The sequence below is a fragment of the Myxocyprinus asiaticus genome, chromosome 12, assembly GCF_019703515.2.
Source record: "Myxocyprinus asiaticus isolate MX2 ecotype Aquarium Trade chromosome 12, UBuf_Myxa_2, whole genome shotgun sequence".
Lineage (NCBI taxonomy): Eukaryota > Metazoa > Chordata > Actinopteri > Cypriniformes > Catostomidae > Myxocyprinus > Myxocyprinus asiaticus.
This window is the reverse complement of record NC_059355.1, coordinates 50660016-50676034: the sequence shown is the minus strand read 5'-3', so window position 1 is coordinate 50676034 and position 16019 is coordinate 50660016. Positions and strand designations below refer to the sequence as shown.

Below are 16019 nucleotides of genomic sequence, written 5' to 3'. Positions count from 1 at the left end.
TGGATCCCCCACATACACAGAGCTTTGAAGGTGTTCCTGCAACATGGACAGGAAAAGGACCTCTCCAGTGGCCTAGATAAATACTCAGTGGTTCTTTAACATATGGAGCATCTGGCAGCCTCAGTGTCCACTTCTATTGAAGTTCAAGGGTTTTCTGGTGATGATCGTTAGCCACAACTGGTATATAAATTAACTTCATAAAATTTAAGTGGTTTTCAAGAATAGGTTCTAGAGTCAAACATAACTTTCATAAATAATTAACAGATGGCTAAGTTTTATTTATTTACTCACTACTCAATAGATAAAGATGGAAATGGAGCATTTTGCCACTTTCTTTGTGAACTGTTTGAGGAGCTAGCTACCCTTAATCTCACACTAGAGGAACGATTTGATCCTCCCCCAAGCCACCCCAGAGTTGAAAAAAACAGTAACCAGACTGGATGCAGTCAAGATAAAGCCAAAGCCAGGTGGCCTGCTTGAGAAGATCCAGACCTCATTTGCTCAGCAGCAAGGTGATGAGATTCCAGGTGTTGTTTAGGATAAGTCAGTGTGTAGGATTTAAGAGAAATTGATCATCTTAAGGATTACGACAGGCACCTTCAGAATCACTGTATTTAGATGACCAGCAGAAGGGTTTGAGGATGACGGAAATGCAGCTGAGGTCACAGCCAAAATTTAAGTGTGTACGTGTGTGTATATGTGTGAATTTTGAAGGGAATGACACTGAGGGGAAATGTCACAGGTCCACAGATCCACAGATCCACAGCTGAAGCGGCACGTGGAAACTGCCATTAGCATCAGTGTGGATGATACCAAAGCGAGGTTTGTTGGTTTGGTGAAGGACGAGGGCATCCAGACAATACTGGATTCTTTCAGAGTGCTCAACCCTGGCACATGGCCAGAAGAGCAAGCCAACCTACTTACCTTCAGAGGTGACAGCGTTTTTTTTTTTTTATAAAATTAATTTAAAAGATGTCATCTTCTCCCTTAGAACATACTAGAGTTGGTGCAGATCATGCTGGTGCTATTGGATATTTATTCGATACATTTTCATCGCGCCCCTAAAGTTTTTTATACGCTCCTACATTTTTCAATTTAGGAGCACATGTGCTCCTTGGGGAAAAAAGCATCAAGCCCTGCTGGATCCTCCCCGCTCTGTTCCTGGACCTGTAAAGACGCCAGCAGGTAGAGACCGGTCTCCCGAGGCAGCGGTGATGAGTCTCTTCATTGGGATCACGCGAGGCAGACGACAATGGTCCATGGGAAGGGCGTGTCGTTCCATCACAACTGGTATAATAAACTGTGTTTCTTTACCTCAGATTACACTAAAAACGCAATAATACCATCTTGTATAGCTAATGTGCATGTGTGCCCTTGAGCTGATTGACAGGCAATTTCTGTATCTAAAAAGTGATTGGCTATTTTACCTGTAAGGCGGGTTGACCGTTGGCTGCCATTGGGAGTTCCATTTCCTCCCATTCATTTTAAAAGAAGTGGCCCGTCTCTGCTAAACAATCTGTTTTGACAAGCAGGAAATGTTCATGGAACAATGACATCACTTGACATCACCAACTAACAGTCCTTGAAATGGTCTATATATTTATATACTTAAATCAAAGCCTTTTATAGTTTAATAAGCACATTAGTCCATAGGGTGAAGTGCTTTACGAAGGGGAGAACTCGCCTAAAGCAGCCAAAATGTCAAAATAAAAGTCCCTTTTAACTAGACATCTGAAATGGAAAAAATGCGACAATTACATTACTTAGTAGTAATAATAATTATATATCAATAATTATTACATTATATCTAAGCAATATCTCACAAGCAAGATTTTATTTTCTGCTTTCATTGATACTGTGATGCTCTACTGTGCAGCACTGTATTTGACAAATTAAATACATTAAAATAACTCAAATATTGTGTTTTGAGTTGTGATGTGAGGATCAGTATAGAAGCTCTTAATGTAATATAAATACTGCAAAGATATTAATTCTATAAATTTATTTGATTAGACAGTTTAATGATAAAATGCAATTAAATTTGAAAACACGGAAAAAATAAAATGGATTTCATAGGGCCCTAATTACTGAGGAAACAATGTTTAGAGCACACACCCTTCAGCCTTCTTCCTCTTCGTCATCTGTGCCACTGAAGAGATGAGTGGTCTTTATGGGGAAGGGGGGAACAAAAAATTATTTAACTTCAACAAAAACACAGAGGGCCCCGAGTTCTGTTCCAATCTGTTGTGCTCCATCCTGCTGTTTTTGAATGGCACTAGTGTCAGCAAAAGATAATACCTCTGTCAGCCATTGGTTAGACAAATAAATTGCACCGCCTCAACCCCGCTACTGGTTGAGTTAATGACGCTATATTGGGTTGCTCAAACAAAAAGCAGAGCACCACAGAGTCACAGTGTTAACAGTTTGTCAATTGGACCCTCAAATAGCTCATATTTGTCTCTGCAGGAGTGGTGGTGACGTAGTGGGCTAAAGCACAGAACTGGTAAGCAGAAGGTTGCCAGTTCAATCCCCACAGTCACCACTTGAGCAAGGCACTTAAATCCAGGTTGCTCCAGGAGGATTGTCCCTGTAATAAGTGCACTGTACGTCACTTTGAATAAAAGCGTCTGCCAAATGCATAAATGTAAATGCATAAGGTGGGATAAGAAAAATTATTTTAACATAAAAAAAAGGGGACCAGCCTCCATCATCACCAGTCCTCCACCTGGTCGTCTAATGGTTAGATGGAGACCTGAAGACGCCTTCATGCCACAGTGTCTTGCACCCATTGGGAAATTTGGTGGAGGCATGAATCAAGCCACGTACAAGGTTATCCTGGAAGAAAACTTGCTTCCTTCTGCTCCGACAATGTTCCACATTTCTGAGGATTGGTTTTTCCAGCAGGACAATGCTCCATGCCACCCAGCCAGCTCAATCAAGGTGTGGATGGAGGAGCACCGGATCAAGACCCTGTCATGTCCAGCCCAATCTTCAAACCTGAACTCCATTGAAAACCTCTGGAGTGTGATCAACAGGAAGATGGATGGCCACAAGCCATCAAACAAAGCCAAGCTGCTTGAATTTTTGCACCAGGAGTGGCATAAAGTCACCCAACAGCAATGTGAAAGACTGGTAGAGAGCATGCCAAGATGCATGAAAGCGGTGATTGAAAATCAGGGTTATTCCACCAAATATTGATTTCTGAACTCTAAGTTAAAACATTAGTATTGTGTTGTTTAAAAATGAATATGAAGCATTATTCGAGGTCTAAAAACATGGCATCTTTTATGTTATTTTAACCAGCTGTCATTTTCTGCAAATAAATGCTCTAAATGACAATATTTTTATTTGGAATTTGGAAGAAATGTTGTCAGTACTTTATAGAATAAAACAAAAACAATGTTAATTTTACTCAAATATATACCTATAAATAGTAAATCCAGAGAAACTAATAATTTTACAGTGGTCTCAATTTTTTTCCATAGCTATATATATATATATATGTATATATTATATATATATATTCCATTAACTGCAATCTTGATTTGAACAATCTCAATACTGATTCTTAAAATCACAAGATCTTTTCTTTATGCCAGGGGTGCTCATTATGTCCTTTGCAAGACAACCAACAGCTGTTTGTCCTTAAAAGGCCAAAAAAAAAAAAGGAAAAAAACAGAGAGAACAGACAGAGATACTTCACAAATAATTAGGTATTATTAGTATTAAGTATTAACAAAATCACACATTTCAGCTGTGAAATTCTCTTAAATTTGGCTGATCTGACATGAAAAAACCCACGAGCCAATTTGAAAATAGACTGTATAATTTGCACACTCTCATCACCCACCCACTGTGCCAATGAGCCCACCCTTACCATCCTGTTTGGATCTGTCTGTCTGTCACAGCAGGAAGTCTCATTCTCTGTCCTATCTCAAGGCAGGTAACTGACAGCCTGGCGAGGCGCTTTGCCACCATAAGAGCTCCAATTCTCAGCATTGCCCCCAGTCACTGCCATCCAGCAGCCATTAATAATTCACAAGCAGAAATCCATGGGGAGGGAGGAGAGAGAGAGAGAGAAAGGGGTGGTCTTGCAGAAAGAAAAAATAGGGAAACAGCAAATGAGGACAGAAGAGAGAGAGAGAGAACACAATGGATGAAAAGTGGGAATTAGAGAAAGAGAAGGAAGGTGTGAGATGAAAAAGAGAGAGTCTAACAGAATCATGGATCTGGGAGGCAGAGATGAGCGGGCGAGCGAGTGAGAGAGAGAGAGCAGGGAGGGAGGGAATTTACAGCACATGCTCACTGCTCCAGCAGGCTTCTATATATAGCTCTTCAAATCTCTCAAGAAAAAAAAAAAAACACAGCATACTGCCTGTGCTGCTGCAAACCACCATAAGACAAACAAAAACACACATATGCACATCATAACACAATAACACACAGGACTGCTCCAACACTGTGATCAGCACTAAATCTGGACTGTTCGCCATGTTCAGTCCCAACAAGCACACATGAAGCATCATGATACAGCCCCTTTATCAATATTACAGCAGCCCTTCCAGCTAAATATGAGCGTGAACACACTCCATCTCACACACATCGACATGTGTGGGAGGACTGCGCCAAACAGATCCGCAAACATGCTTTTACTTCAAACCGCATTTGTTTAGACAATATTACTGTGTAAACACACTGATTAGGTTAGTTTTTATTAAAGCACAACTTTAGACATCTCATTTGTCTGCATGTATGGCAACATAATTAGATGCTGTGAGGGAAACAACCTAACAGGGTGTTATTATTTAAACATTAGTCACTAAATTAATAATTAAGTATCCGTTCAAGGACTTTGTCTGCATTTAAAATGTTTTTTGTTTTTTTATATTTAAGTAGATAAATTCCTAAACAGTGCCAGTGGTGCCCAGCTGGCACAGATTTTTATTCAACAGGTATGCTGGGTTATAATTCATGGGTAAGATGATGAGACTGCAATGCCAACAAACAGTAGTTCTGGACAATATGCTAGAGGCAACAATAATTCATTTACCATCTTATCTCCTGGCCAAGACAGAACCTGCAGACTTTTGTGTGCATTTACATAACATTTTCTGCACTGATTTGGGGGGAAATCTGAAATGTGTGTAATTCTGTGGAATGGATTTTAATATGGTACATTAAGTTAAACAGCTTAGAGCACAACATTCTTATTGGCAGCTTAAAATGACTACAAATTAGCCACAAAAAAAAGTATTAAACATACGCACAAGTGTTGAGGAACATGTAGAACTTCGTGAAGGGTGTTCCAGTTGACCCTTCGCTAAGCCCCGCCCTACAAGTGCTTCTGACCAATCCTGTCTTAGCAACTGTTGCCCTGCCGCCAGTACTCTGACACACGTTTGGTATTTTCTAATGACAGCCTGTGGAAGTAATGTGTGTTTGAGTCCTTTTAAGAGGGATTTTATCAAAATAATCAAAAAAATGTAAAACACGTTGTTGCCGGGTCATTTATAATAGAGACACTAGTTACCCAGAGCGGACAGATGCAGTGTTTTTCTTTCTTTTTTATTAAATAATCTTTCAATAAATCTGGAGAAGAGCGTGATATGGATTAAACTGTGCCAGCCCTCATTCCCAAATGAACATATAACATCTGCAACGACACCTACACTGCCTGGCCAAAAACAGTGTTTCGACTCTCCCGTCATCAATACAACAATAAATGCAACTCTGGACAGAAATAAATGTTGTGATGTTGCATAAGGTAATCAAAGCTAAAGGCGGTCCAACGAATATTAGAGTATGTGACTTTTTTTTGGCCAGTCAGTGTACATTTGCTCCAAGGTAAATTAAAGCTACTAACTGAACGTTAATTCATTTAAAGTCATAGTAAAAGCGAGAGTAGATAAACAGTTCACAGCATCATAATGAGTGTGTTATGAGATGTTATAAACAGCTCTGTTCACTGATGTTATTAGAGGTGTAATCACTATTAAATGAAGTTTTTCCTCTTTTCATGTGACTAATAATCGTTTGCCTTGATTCTAATTCACAGTCTACACAGATTTTAATCAAACTGCTGTGTAACTTAATTTCTTTCACAAAAAACTTCAGATAAATATGCATTACAATGCCACACTTCATATCAGCCCACGTAAAAATATTATCCATTCCGTTTATGAGAATAGTTTGCCAAAAACTGCGTCGTTCACAGCATTCTCCCATTCATTCCAATGAGGAGTTCTGCAGAGCTTGTCAGAGTAACCAAGGGGGGCGGAGCTTAGCAAAGGGTCAATTCTGTGGAAATCCCAACATACTGGTTAGACATGACAATGAGAACAGCACAAACTGATTGCAGATCAAACCCTAAACTGTAAAACAGGGTCAACAGGACTCATAAGAGAGTGGCAGTATTTATCATTGACAAGCACCTGAGCAAACAGAAAAAGCTGATAATTAAGCGTTTCTGTACTTAGACCAACCACACTCATGAATAATTCAGCAGAGATTGATGTTCTCATTTCTGAACTTGTTTGCTAAAACAGGCACGCCAAATCTAGTGTATTAGCAGCTAAAGCAGGGGTGGGCAACCTTTTTGACATGGAGTGCCATTTTTTATTCACCTGGTCAATGGCTGTGCCCAAAAATGACCCGAGTTTCATATGCAGCCCAATGGAGACTTATGCTTATTTGTCCATTAAGTGCCCTCTTGAGGAGGACACCTTAAAATTTGAACGAATTTGTCTAGAGGTCGACCGATATATCGGTTTTGCTGATTAATCGGCACTGATAACAGATTTCTGGAACTATCGGTTATCGGCAAAAATCCACACCAATAGTTTTTCCCTGTTGCGTCCAGTGCTGGAGCGGCTGGGAAGGGTCCGCTGTCGTTATACAGTATGAGAGCGGCCTCTAGAGGCAAAATAAAAACTATCACTTCACTGATGCCTTGTGGTGTTCGTTTTGACGCGAGACTACACTCTGCATGGAGCGGAACACTTCAGATGCAGATTTAAAACATCAACAACGAAAAGGTATGTATACAGTACACTACAGTACACGTCATATCATTATAAAGTCATTAATTTGTTGACTAGATGCTGCATTAGTAGAGAACAGCAGTATGTTTGCTGACAAGGCTGAGAGCACGCTAACATTAAAGCTAACCTCAAACGGATAGAACAATGTGACAAAAATACACGCAAGTCCTGCTCCAAATGTTTAAATGTCACGATTGTTCCCATCTATTTGCATTAGTTTATATCCAGCTGGTCATGTTTATGCATTCATTAGCCTGCTAAGTCGCATATTTAAAGCTAGTCCCATGAGAAAGCAAATTAATATCTTCATGCAGCCGAGAGAAACGTATAAACAAATCAGAAATGCATCTGATTTAAATTAAAAATTTGTATCCTCACCGTAATACGATGACTTCAGATCAATCACATTCTTGTGCTAAAAAAGGCTAGACACAGCGCAACAAATACAGTTTAATGGAAAGCAGGCGTCTCAATATGCTTTTAAAGTTCTTTTTAATTACACACACCATCTAAAAAACAAAGGGAAACAAAGACGTTCGTCTAGCGTGCGTTTACATAGAAAAACAAATGGATGGTTGCAAAAGTGCTCGGTGTGAACAGCCCCTTACAGTTGGTGGAGGTCTTTGGCCGTTGCGTCTTGCTCTCTTTATAAGCGTTTCTCAGATTAAACAATGAGTTGTTTAAATTCTTTGTCAGGAAAGATGTTCAACTTGGAAATGTGTGTATCGAGATCCTCACATTCGGTTCCAGTCTGTTGTGTTTCGTCTGATTGAACAGCCCCTAACCTGTGCTCATAGTCTGAGCCGCTTCACCACCGAGTTCAGCCGAATACCACTGCTATCTGTGAATATTGCTACTCTACATACAACCGTACTGAATAAAAAACAATGTGGTATTTCGCTGTTATTATGAAGCTTGAGTCTGGAGTAGTAGGAATCAGTCCAAGTGTAACACCATGTGAACTGTCTACTGAAGTGTCCCCCCCACCCCCATTTTACTTTTGACTTAACATTTGAGAATATGGACCGACTAAAACTTTTAATTTATTTATTTTATGTGCATTAGTTGAAAATGAAATGCTCTTTTTTTAACAGCCAGGATAGGAATGTTCTATGCGATAATATAACGGTGCTGAATGGTTTATGTATTTACTGCGTCCTCTTGTGGACTAAAGAAACGTCAATTTAAAAATCAGCTGATTTTAAATTCAAATGTTAGTTCATATACATTAATATTTACATACTTATTTCATTTTAAAAAGTACAATACATTTTCATGGTTCAGTCAGTATTGTTTATTTTTTTAATAAAGTTCAGCACTATTTTACTTTGAGTGTTATTTTTTCATTCAGTATAAATAAATACAAAATATCGGTTGATTAATCGGTTATCGGCAGGTACTGTCTAACTCAGTTATCGGTATTGGTAAAATCCACAATCGGTCGACCTCTAATCCAGGGTCTGAAACTAAAGAGCCCATATTATGCTAATTTACAGGTTCATGATTTTATTTTGGGGGTCAACTAGAATAGGTTTACACACTTTCATGTTCAAAAAACACATTATTTTTCTCATACTGTACATTTCTGCTAAACCTAAATCTGAGTTAAGTCTACTTGCATCTAGTTACATTAATTTAAATAGTTAAGTATATTCTATATGACCACCAAGTTAATTACAAAAGTTTTGGAGATGCCATTACTCAATTCAATTAAGGGAACAAGTTTACTCAATCAATTGAGTTGAGTCAGCTTATTAGTTTTTTCAGTGTGGAGTCAAAAGTTACAGTTAACAGGAATGTTAAACAGTCCTCTAATAAAGTGTTTCTCAACCTTTTTGACTTCAAGGCCCCCCACTGTCCAAGACAATATTTGAAGGCCCCCTTGAAGGCCACGAGACGTGTCTGATTAAAATAATTAATCATGGATAATTTTTTATTCAAAAGTTTTAGAAAGAGTCTGTTTATAATTTGTAGGCATACATCTTAGAGTATTTTTGAATTATTTTATTTTCTTATTTTAAATTCATTTTAAGTCAACTTGAGGCCCCTTGGAAGTGTGCTGAGGCCCCCTAGTGGGTCCCGGCCCCCTGGTTGAGAACCATTGTTCTAACAGACATTCAGAATGCATCTTGTAGCTCAGAACAGCCTCTCTTACACGCCACACTCAGCTACAATTCATAACTATTTAAAGCACCGTCTTTCTTGCTTTAGTGCTCATCTTAAGTGAAGAAAACTACAACACTACACTTTTTAATTCTGTCAAAAAAAACTGTCCACATGAATAAATGTACACTGTCCTAGCCCATTAAATGAACAGCTGAGTGTACATGTACATTATAAGAACATACACAGACCACCTTTTCCAACAGAAACAGCTTTTCACTTAATCCCAATGAGGTTTCAGTCACTACAATGGTCGTTGCCCACTGCACTGCTTCACTCACATTAAGTGTCTTACGAAAAAGTTGTGTACCATGGTGCAGTCATGGTAGCACCATGGCACTGTTTGAATTATGGTGATTCCATCGTGACAGTGTCCAAAAAACAGAGAATTACTATGGTACTTTTTGTGTAATGTACAAAGCTAGCTTTCCCAGCTAGCTTACCTGTTATATCGCTAAATATTGACACCCCTAAGTCAGTTTAAACTACAATACATTTAAAACAGGTGCTAGCATGGCACTGTGACATATCACCCACTAACAAGCAGCCAAAAATCGCGTGTTTAAAGGGAAAGAACGCAGTTGTGTGGCACGCTAAAGGAGCTGTGCTAAGCTCTCTGGCTCTGGTCACAATCGGTTCACCATCAGTGAGCTTCTTTATTCAGCGCGCTATTTGAAATTTCGAACAGAGTGGGTAGGAGGAGAAAGCAAAATGTAAGAATTCTTAGCAAATTCACATTCAAATAAACTTTATTCAAGCGCAAAATTGATTTTTGTTTGCTTAAAATGAATTTATCTTTGCAAGAAGATACATTGCTTTACAAAACTGAGTTCAAGCATGTGCAAAATAACTTTTTGTGCGCTCAAAATATCATCTTGCGCATTCAAACCTTTTTGTGCGCTCAATTTCATCTTGCGCAGGCAGAACATTTTTATGCGCTCAAAATATCATCTTGTGCGTTCAAAATACATTTCTGTGTGCTCAATTTCATCTTGCACATGCAGAAAAAATTTTGTGCGCTCAAAATATCATCTTGCGTATGCAAAAGAACTTTTTGTGCGCTCAATTTCATCTTGCATGTGCAGAAAATTTTTTGTGCACTCAAAATAATTTGTGCGCTCAATTTCATATTGCGCGTGCAGACAATTGAGTGCAAAAAAATTCTTGCGTGTGCAAAATAACTTTTTGTGTGCTCAATTTCATCTTGTGCGTGCAGAAAATTTTTTGTGCGTGCAAAAGAACTTTTTGTGCGCTCAATTTTATCTTGCGCGTGCAGAACATTTTTTGTGCGCTCAAAATTTCATCTTGCAGTATGATTTTGCGCGTGCAGAATTGTGGCATATATACAACTCCATAGCATAGCTCCGTGACATATCACCCACTAAGAAGCCAAAAATCGCGTGTTTAAAGGGAAAAAACGCAGTTGAGTGGCACGCTAAAGGAGCTGTGCTAAGCTCTCTGGCCACAATCGGTTCACCATCAGTGAGCTTCTTTATTCAGCGCGCTATTTGAAATTGCAAGCGACGAGACGCAACCAGAACGCTCCCAACGCGACGCGTCAAAATTACAACGCTACTTTTATATGAATGTGAGCGCGCGACTAGCGCGTCGTTCATTGCAAGCGTTCTAGTCGCGCCACACCGCGTTGCTTCAAGTGGAGAGAATTAACCTTCATTCTACCAAACTGACGACTAATATTATTCTTGCAAGCAAACCACAGAAACATACATGATACCTGTGCCATATAAAGCGTTCAAACGCGCGTCACTTACCGTTTAATCACTTGTGCTCATTCAATACGCAGAAACACCGGCGGCCTCCGCTGTTGTTTGGCGTTTGGAGGGGTGTTGTGGCGCTGTTGCTCTGTTTCTGTTTATTTAGAATGAATAATTATTCAACAACATCGCTTAATTAATTAGCCTGTGGCGGCTAAGCGAGCGCGAGCTAGGTCAAGATGACAATCGGCCGCCTCACGAACTCTTAACGGCATTACTATCGCTCGGGATAGGCTAGGGAATCAGTTTCAAACCGATTACACCCCGTGCACATACACCGAGCCCCCGGTAACCGAAAAACGACAGCCCGCTGTCGCTTAATGCCGTTAAATCGCCACCAAGCACGAGCTCGCGGGCAGCTCTCGCGACTTCGACTGTCAACAGAGAGCAGTGATCAAACCACAGATTATTTAGCAGAGACGGGCCACTTCTATTAAAATGAATGGGAGAAATTGGAACGCTCAACAAGGCATCTCTCAGCGTTCAATGGTCAACGGACGTAGAAAGGAAGTCCCGCCTTACAGTTAAAAGGGCCAATCACCGTTTAGATACAGACATCACCTGTCAATCAACTCTAGAACGCGCATGCGCATTAGCTATACAAGCCGGGGAAATTGCATTTTTTTAGGGTAATATGAGGGAAAGCATCGTAATTTATGATACCAGTATTGTCATGTTTTATTTCTGATTTGAAATATATTCTTTGATCGTAATCTTAACCAACCTTTTTTGACATTTCAGTCTTTCCCCATTCAAGTAGATTGGAGCTGCACTTTCATGACTGGAAATAACCTCCCGAGAGCGTTCCAAACATGGCCGGCAGTGGACTGACTTGCTAGAAAGACTTTTATCAAACCTGAACTTGCGTAGGCGGGGCCGTGACGTCAGGTGTAAACCTTATGGCACGACAGGACAAAAATTGCATTTCTGTGTATTTTATTGTGACCCTTGTGATTTTCTTTGGTAAATTATAAATGCTTGAAAGCACATTTGGCAGAGCTAAACTATGTTACACAATTTTCAGAACTGAGTTCGTGTTTGTTGAGTCTTGAATATATAAATAGTAGGAAACCCATACTATTCAATCAAATTTTTATGAACATTTCTTGTATTTTTGTTTTATTAATTTTTTGCTTTTTTACTTTTAGTTGTGTGTTTGTTTGTTTATTTTAAATTTTTTAATTTATATTAAAAAAAAGTATTTTTTTATTTTATTTTATTATTAATTATTACAATGGGAACTAGAACCCCTATATACTTTTTGTGTTCTTGGAAATAGTTGTCTTTAGTTTGTATGTTTTGTCTACAAAATTACATAGTCAGAGTAAAAGTCTCCATCTAAGAATAACACTGTTCCTGGTGTCTATTCTTTTATGTTCAAAGTGAGCAAATAAATAAATGCATGGACAAGAGACAATTAGACCACGCCCCTTTGTTGTTTCCGCGCTTTATGTCACCGTTCTCCTGTTCTGTGCTTCTATTTAAAACCAACAGATGTCGCTCTCGTCAATGTTTAAATTTTGGATGAATTTTTCCTTTTTTTTTTTTCTTTTTTAATTTTAAGATTTACGCATTTCAGTTTAATAACAAATTTCCATCAAATTGAATTGAGTAATATTTAAATAAATATTTTTTTTTTTTAGTTATAGATTACGCAGTTCAATTTGATGGAAATTTGTTATTGTCAAGGATTGAGAATGAGGCTCAGGACCCAAGTGTGGAGTTTTAAAAAACAAAGGATTTATTAACACAAAAATGGCAAAAACAATCCAAAACTCCCACAAGGGGGGAAAACAATAAACATAAACTACCCCGAAAGAGAAAAAACAAAGGAAATATAATCTAGGCTGGGGCAGGTGAAACAGAACCAACCGGACCGAGGTAGGGATGGGAATAAAAAACAGGACCAACAAGACGGGACTGACTGGAGCATTAAAGACCGACTGGACACAACAGCACACAAGACTGGAAACAAGATGAACTGGCACTGGACATCAAACATGAAGAATCTAAAATAGGGAGAGAAATCAAACTGGCCATTCCCCAGTGTGCTGGCAGTGACTGGGGAATGGCCTCTGTGGCCGGGAGTGCTGGCAACGACTGGGGAATGGCCTCCGTGGCTGGGAGTGCTGGCAGCGGCAGGGGAACGGCTTCCGTTGCCGGGAGTAGCAGCCTCCACCTCCTGGCGGTCAGCAGCAGTGGGCCAAACAAGTAAGCAAACAAGGAGGTGGGGTATGACATAAGACAGTGAGACACGCAGTGATACAGAAACAAGACAAAACACCCGAATGGCATGAGCACACATCGCCAAGACAATAAGGCAATATACGCCCATGCCAACCGACAAACAAGACGATAGAATGCGTAGCAATGCCAAAAAAAACCAGTGCCCTGAGGCCTCAGGGAAGAGGCAGGTTCCGGTGGCCTGGGAGGAGGCCTCAGGGCAGAGGGGACAGAGTACTGGGTGGCGGCCGCTGGACAGGGGTCAGAGGACTGGGTGGCAGCTGCCGGACAGGGGTCAGAGGACTGGGCGGCAGCTGCCGGACAGGGGTCAGAGGACTGGCCGGCAGCTGCTGGACAGGGGTCAGAGGACTGGGTGGCGGCCGCTGGACAGGGGTCAAGAGGGAACGGCTCAGGGGGAGGAGCCAAGGAAGGCTTGGGCAACGGTGCCGTGGCAGGGGAATGGCTTCTGTGCCATTCCCCTGTCCCCTGCCATGGCCAGGAGCGCTGGCAGCGACTGGAGCGACAAAACACCCGAATGGCATGAGCGCACATCGCCAAGACAATAAGGCAATAAACGCCCATGCCAACTGACAAACAAGACGATAGAATGCATAGCAACGGCAAAAAAAACGATGCCACGCATTCTCACACTAAACGAAACCTGTGTTTGCCTCGCGATGCGCGCAACAGGCGACAAAAACAAGGCAGGACACCTGTGCGAGAGTTCAGCCACACACACACACACACACACACACACACCCGACACCTTAGAACGAAGTGACCGAACCCCAGCACAACATGAAGACATCTCACGACCCAAGGGCGCAACGCAAAGAGAGCGTGACGCGCACCCATGTTCGCAAGAGACAGAAAAAGTATCGAGTGCATGCTGCCAAGATGACATAAGCGCGATGCACCCACGTCAATAACATACAGACATGGAGCATGAGTGTCCGGATCCCAATACAGACCGAAACCGATCCAGACAGGAAGTCAGGATCCAGACACCGTGCTTCCGACATGAAACAAGACAGACCGAAGAGCGCACGGCAGGGAATACAAACGAAACCATGCGCTCACACAAAGACAGACATGGGACGATGTTGCCACAGTCCTGTCAGACAAAAACCCAGACTGACAGAGTGGCAGGACCGTGACAGTTATGAAACTGAAAATCTAAAATATTTCTTGAATGTGTTAAATGTTTATTTTATTGCAATTACTGGCTACTTATTTTTTCCTGTCACTGCTTTTTGTATGCAGATTGATGCTTTGGTAATGTATGTAAAACAATCATGCCAATCAAGTACTTAGGAATAGAAATTGAAACGTTGAAATTTCAAATTTCTAACATCAATTAATGTTTAATAGCCTCTCCAAAATGGTGCGAATAACATTTTATATGGCAGAGTGAGCCTTTGAAAGTACATTGGGTTAATAGTTCAAGTGTCAATATTTCAAGAAAAGAAAAAAAGACTCAGCTTTTCCAGTTTGCGGAACATGGTGAGTGCATAATACCAGACTATTCCAGTCATCATAAGCAATGTGCCAGATACATTAACTTGGCCTGGTTTCAATGTGTGTACTACATCTCTTGTTGATTTTACGTCTTCTTCCTGAAGTCAGAACAGGAACATTCCAAATAAGGCACATGATGAACTCACTGTTCACATTTACCTTTACCCTACTAAGTGTGACAGCAGATCACAATGCAGCAGCTTTTAATGATGTAATCCCCAATCAAAGACAAATCTGAGAAGGCAAATTATATTTTATAATAAAACCAAAAAAAACATTAAAACAACTTAATAAGACACCATTAATTTAAGAAAATCCATTAGAACAAACTATTGAACATACTGAAAGCACTGACTTTTGACCGGTCTCTTTTTGTGTTGACCATCAGAGAAGAACTTTCAGATCTTAGGAGAGATTTTTATCTCCATATGAGTAATGAAAGTCACATTTTATTTTACAGTATTCCTGTTATTATGTGTGCAAATAATCACTGAGTAAAAGTAATAAACAATAATGTACTTACACTTGTGATATTGTTAATACTCTAGTGATTATTACTTGTAACATTAAACAAACACTGTAAAACAAAACATACTCTCATGTAAAAACTGGGGTAAAATCTGTTTTTTAGACTTCGGTGGTTTCATAAAGTGGTTCAAACTGGTTGTTAAAACCCTTGATGTAAACCATTTAGAGTTGTTTTTTTGTTTTGTTTTTTTATCTAAATTACATTGCTATGAATTTTTATCTCTATAATGGATTAAGTAACCCCAGTTAGTCAGTTCTCAAATCTCCCTTAATTTAAGCAAATAAGTCAAGCATCTCACATATTATTCAGATTTCATCCATCTGTGATCCATTTCATTGTGTGAATATTTCAATGGCGTAAGTTATGTTTTGTGATTGTGGACAACCAAATGAAAGAAATATTTGTGTTCCTGCAGCTCCACTTGTAGAGCAAGGTGCCAGGTCTTGCACAGTATATATTCCCCAATTGCACTGATGCTTTATATAAAAGATTATGCCACATTCGCCTGGGTATCTCAGTGAATATTGACGCTGACTACCACCCCTGGAGGTGCAAGTTTGAATCCAGGGTGTGCTGAGTGACTCCAGCCAGATCTCTTAAGCAACCAGATTGGCCCGGTTGCTAGGGAGGGTAGAGTCACATGGGGTAACCTCCTCGTGGTCGTGATTAGTGGTTCTCGCTCTCAGTGGGGCGTGTGGTAAGTTGTGTGTGGATCGTGGAGAGTAGCATGAGCCTCCACATGCTGTGAGTCTCCGCGGTGTCATGCACAAC

At 40.2% G+C, this 16019-nt stretch overlaps 1 protein-coding gene across 6 annotated transcripts in view; it reads right to left on the bottom strand.

Annotated features, from left to right (window-relative positions):
* The window catches only part of LOC127449546 (R3H domain-containing protein 2-like), a 93310-nt gene extending 81942 nt beyond the window's left edge, over positions 1-11368 (bottom strand). For all 6 annotated transcript variants that reach the window (XM_051713038.1, XM_051713037.1, XM_051713036.1 and 3 more), the window contains exon 1: positions 10976-11368. The gene's annotated coding sequence lies outside the window, so the exon portion shown is untranslated. The remainder of the gene's footprint in view (positions 1-10975) is intronic.
* Positions 11369-16019: the final 4651 nt, after the last annotated feature.